Genomic DNA, 5,753 nt, shown 5'->3' on the forward strand with positions numbered 1-5,753 from the left:
TCTGGGATCCCTAGCATCCCTTATTCAAAGAGCTTAGAACTTTTACAAAAGCCTTTGACTTCAAGCAGCTTCTGTTTTTTTGCCCTGAAAACATCCCCAGGCAAGGACGGGCAAAGGGCCAGTGTGCCCGTCGATGTCGAGCAAATCACAAAACAATCGCTTAGAACATAACTCTGCTGTATTAATGGAGTTCCGTGCTTTCCTCCTGACTGGACTAGACGCAGCTGTGGACCCTGCGTTCCTTCCTGTCTCAAACATCTCTGTGGAGTAGCTTCCCAGCGAACACGACGGACAACAAGAACTGAAGTGAGCCAGAAGTTTTCATCTTCTCTCTTTTTGATGTGTACACAGAAGCATAAAAGACCTGGTGTTGAAGACAGGTAGGGAATGGGAAATAGAATCCTACTACTAATAACATTTATTTTATTGTTGGGTTTCTCTGGCTTAAATAGTATCCACAATTCAAGATTTTAGAATCAAAGGAAAGTACATTCAATTTCAAAATTCGGGTTTATTGATTGGTAAAGAAAGAAAAACACCCTCTTCTCGCTCTACAGGGCAGGCTGCTCTCCCTGCTGTGGTGGCCCGGGATTACGTCACTCTAGCATGGTATGGGTTGAAGATTCCTTATTCAAAACACTTGGGCTCAGTAATGTTTTACACTTCAAAATTCTTAAACTTTTGGATATTTGTGCAATGTGACTTAAAACTTTGAAATCCCCCAAATCCTCTGAGATTTGAAATATAGATTCATTTACGGAAGAGCTGGAGGTTGAACCTAGGGCTTGCAGATATCAGGCAAGTGCTCTACCACAGGGCTGGGTGCATCCCCTAAGCTTTGTTGCCTGGAGCAGGAGATTGCAGGTAGGTGTGTGTGCATGTGTGTCTGTGTGTCTGTGTGTGTGTGTGCGTGTGTGTGTGTGTGTGTTTCTTTGTTTGGAAATTTGCTTACTTAGCTTATTATCTTTGAAACATGTTCTAGTTTGTGTCTGTTATTATGATAAAGCATTCTGACCAAAAGCAACCTGAGAAGGGAAGGGCTTGTCTCAACTTATACTTCCAGATCATAAGTCATCCCTGAGGAAAGTCAGGGCAGGACCTAAGCAGGAACTAAAGCAGAAGCCATGAAGGAACACACGTTACTGGCTTGTTCTCTGACTTGTGCTCAGTTATACAGCCCAGGCCAACCTGCCTAGGGATGGTGCCACCCACAGTGGGCTAGTCCCTCCCACATCAACCATCAACTAAGGAAATCTCTCATAGACACAGTCGCTGATCTGATCAAGGCAATTCTTCAGTTGAGGTACTTTCTTCCCAATTAACTTTTTGCTGGTGTTAACAATACAAAACCAACCATCTCAAGACAGAATCTCCCTGTATAGTCTAGGCTGACCTAGAACTTGTAATTCCCCCTGCCTCGGTCTTCCCAGTGCTGGGATTTACATGTGTATGTCTAGCCAAATAAGTAACGTTTTAAACATGCTGACATGATGCTCAGAAAGTTTCCAACTTCATAGCATCTTGGGGTTGAGGGTTGCAGTGGTCTGACCTAGGCATGGGACCAGTCCCTACAGCCTCTACCAGTGTTCTCTCAGTGGAGCTAGAATCTGGAAAAGAGGAGAGAAAAATCAATAAGTGAATGACTTCTGATCCACGTTGGGAACAAAACCCAGAACTCCAAGGGCCTCAGGTGACCTTCAAGCTGATGAAGAACAGCATGCATTCTGTCCTGGTGTGAGGATGGGCAGCAGTGGCTGCCTGTGGTTCTTAGCCAATTCCGATCAAGGGAGCTTCATCATGCTGGGTCTAGGCGGAGAATAGCCTCCTGCAGCGGGCACAGCGTCCATCCAGACAGTTCTCTGGAGCTGCCCATCTGCAGTGGCCAACCCCATTAACTGACCCCTCTATCCATCCTCTCCCATTCACTTCAAAGGACACCCCATGAGGGAGAGAGACAAAAGGCTGTCAAGGGGAGTTGGGGGAGGGAGGGAACTGGCTGAATAATTAGCCCCACAACTTTCAAAGTAGTCTGTAATCATTAATTAATCCACCCACCTGCGGTCCACAGGCAGGCAGATGGACGCTCATTTCCCTCCCTGAAACGCCCCTTGCTAACTGGAGCCTGGGGGCTGTGTGAATGTGTATGGAGGTCAGGGTTGGGGGCGGGGGGGGGGGCTGCAATGCCACCTGAGAGCCAAGGGACAGAGACCACAGGCTTTAGCTTTGAGATCTGCTGAGGATGAAAATCTATGGTTAACCTGGGTGAGGTGGCAGAGAGGAATCCAGATGCTTTGAGGACAGACTCCACCCTGTGGCAGGGGAAGTGGGGCCGAGGGTGGGAATTTATTTCTAAAACATTGAAAAGGTGACAGCTCTGGATCTGCAGAACCATTGTGTGGTTGTGTCTGAATGTCTGGCTGTCCTGAGCCATCCCTAAGGGAAGAGGATCCTCCCTCCTCCCAGACCAGAAAGAGTACTGCCTGGGTCCCACCAGGCAGATGGGAAGGCCGCTGCTCCCACCTGCGGCAGAACTAGGGGTGCACAGGCAGGTGTCCAAGGCGGGGAACATGTCCCCACTGCAAGGCTCCCCAGACCAGCTACACCTGTACCTTTGCGAGGAAGCTCAGCCCACAGGAAGTTGACTGCCTGGTGGATTGGAGTTGGGGACACTGGAAGGAATCTCGGAGCCTGACTGAGCCATGCCACGCAAACCGACAACCACTCTACCATTGTACATCATGCTCAACCCTCTTTTAACTTCTCATTCAGAGCAGGGTGTGGATGTACACACCAGTCATCCCAGCACTAGAGAGCCCAAAACAGATCGAGTATTATAAGTTCAAGGCCAGCCTGGCCTACTCATCAAGTTCCAGGCCAGACAGGACTGTATATTGAAGATACTATCTATAAAAGAACCCAAAACAAAACAAAAAAAATTTTTTTAAAACAACAGGGTCTTAGTAGGTTACCCAGGATGGCTACGAATTTGTGATCTCCCTGCTTCTCCCAGACTTCCAAGTAGCTGGCATCACAGGCCTACACCACCAGGTCCAATCGTCTGGTAGATCTTAAATCTTTCAGTCATGTCCAATCTGTGATTCAAAGTCTCCCGAGCACCCCAGGATAGCTATGAATACAGTGTAACTCCAAGTTGTATGCTTAATTGAAATACCATGAGGTTGTTTTTCTTGGTAACTCCACTGGGTGGTTCTTTGAGCATGAATTTTGTCACAGTATCAGAAGGGTTAGGCAAGCCAGGGGTGGGGGGTGGGGTCTCACTTCCTGATAGGCAGACTATAATATATAGTACTATATAATATGTAACATAATAATAAAATCAGGCTGCATCTTAAGACCCTGTCCTCACAGGTGAGCTCACACCTCCCGGTCCTGCATTGCTATCAAGCCTCAGGAGAAACCTGTCACCTGAGCGATAAGCCAACAAAATCTCACTGTGAACTCAGTGACACTCATCCCAGCAAACTCATGGGAATACCTGTCCCAGGAGCATGTGGGTCCCCAAAACAATGCCTTAAAACCATTTGGACCAGAAGAGAGGAGTTGTGCTAGCAAAATTAATGAGAGACTGATGATACCACGGTGAAATGGATGATGAGAATGGCACCTTCTACTGGATGTCACTGCCGGAAGTCACTGTGAGCCAGCCGCTTCCCAGAGCACTCTTACCCACTACACATACTCCCTTTTCCATCACTCCTCTGCTCCTCCGTACCCAGGTGTTGGCTGCTCTCCTCGTCCCTGTTTTTTCAGAAGTAAGAACTGAACACGCAGCTGACTCCAAGGGTCGTGGAAGTGGAAGGGATGATTTTCAAACTCTGAAAAAACTGTCTGTTCCCAAGATAAGAGAACACTCCGAGGAAGCCTACAAGCAGGCAGCCCTGCCTGGCTGTCCCCTTCTGCATGAAGGCTTAATGAAGAGCTAGGTTTTCAGGGGGTGCTCTCTGGAGATGAAATCAAAACATGACTTCCAAGGGCCTCTTTTGGCTCCTGAAACCTGGCCACAGCTAGACAAACCTCCTGGGCAGTCCCCGGTGGAACATGTCCTCTGTGGTGGTGGTCCATGGGGTCCTTCTGACTCACATGACACCTTGTTTTCTTTCCCCTTGCAGGGTCCATGGGTCCATGAAGACCCATCTCCAATGGAGTGAACTTGTTGCTGGTCTCTATCTCTGAGGCACTCTCTGAATCCTTTCTGTTCTATTCTGAGTCCCAACTGAAAAAAGATAACCTGCAGAATCTACACTAGTCAGACTCATAGATAAAGAGTATTATGGAGATGGAGAGAGAAGTGGGAATGTCCATGTGTGGGTGTATAGTTTCTGCTAGGGACAATGAGCGTTTCATAGCTGATGGTCACATAGCACTATGGCTGTATGGGCAGTGCTGAATCATACACTTACAAGAGTTAAAATGATAAACAGTACCTCATGCCCATATATTTTTACCACCATTTTAAAATACACTATGACAGGAACAAACGTGAAGATGTCATGTGAAGTTAAACAAGCTGATCGCAGAAGGGCCGATTCTGTCTGATCCGTGTCCTCACTTGAGGAACAGAACCAACAGAATGATACACATTAGAAGGGGATTTATTAGATTGGCTTGCAGGAAATGAGCTGGGTTGTCCAACAATGGTTGTCTTCATACTGGAGAGCCTGAGACCCCTGTAGCTCTTCAGTCCATGAGGCTAGGTACCTGGGCCATCGCAGGTGGATGCTGCAGGCCTGGAAGATTCCTGGAGACACTGTGGTCTTCAGTCTAGGTTCGAAGGCTGGAGAAGAATAACAGCAACAATAGGGTAGATAGGACAGAGAAGATGTACCTGCAAGCATGACTGGAAGGCAGCCAGGCAAAAAGCAAAAGTGTTTTTCCCTGGGACTTTCTTTTGCCTGGCTGTCACCCACACTTGAATTGGACCTCTTTTCACTCCATGTAACCTCATTATGAAAATCCCTTATCAGTCTGCCCAGTGGCTTCCCTGTTGGTCCATTCCAGAGCCACAAGGCTATCTATAAGAAGTATCTAGAAGGTTCTTGACCTTCCTAATGCTGTGACCCTTTATTACAGCTCCTCATGCTTTGATGACCCTTAACCTCATTGCTACTTCAAAACTGTCCATAAGGAAACTGGCCAGTTGCAGGCTCAGCGACCCTGCAGACTCACCCTTTGGGAATTGTTACTGAAGATGTGTCCCCTTGCTTTCTTGAGCTGGCCTATCCTCATGACCCTGGTGAGAGAGGCCAGTCCCCAGTAGTCTGTGTCTTCCCCTACCTTGAGAGTCAGTGAGCAGAGACTGCAGCAGGTGTCTGTGTGATTTTTTTTTGCCACTGACAGCGACAAGCATCCATGTGAGGCCTGCTCAAAAAATCGCTGATGGCCAGGCATGCAGCAGACCTCTACCCAATGCAGCTGGGAGCCTGCCCAGGCTGATGGCTTCAGGCTGGTTTGCTCTCACTTCCTGACAAGGGCCTGCACTCCCGTGCCTCCCTGTCTGCAGATTCCATGGGCCCAGCCTCCAGTGCCAGCTGAGCTTTCGACAGGGTTGGTTTTTATGACTGGAGCTGTCGGCTGGAGAGACATGTTTTAAAATTCATGACCTTTCCCATTAGGGTTCACAAAACAGATCAGACTCAGAGATGAAAGCTGAGTTGATTCTTTCACTGGTGTCTTCATCCCACCCCCCACCCCCCAATCCCTGTACCCACCCCTCCTTTTGGCTTCTTCCTCCC

This window comes from Mus musculus, chromosome 13 (genome assembly GCF_000001635.26).
Source record: "Mus musculus strain C57BL/6J chromosome 13, GRCm38.p6 C57BL/6J".
Classification (NCBI taxonomy): domain Eukaryota; kingdom Metazoa; phylum Chordata; class Mammalia; order Rodentia; family Muridae; genus Mus; species Mus musculus.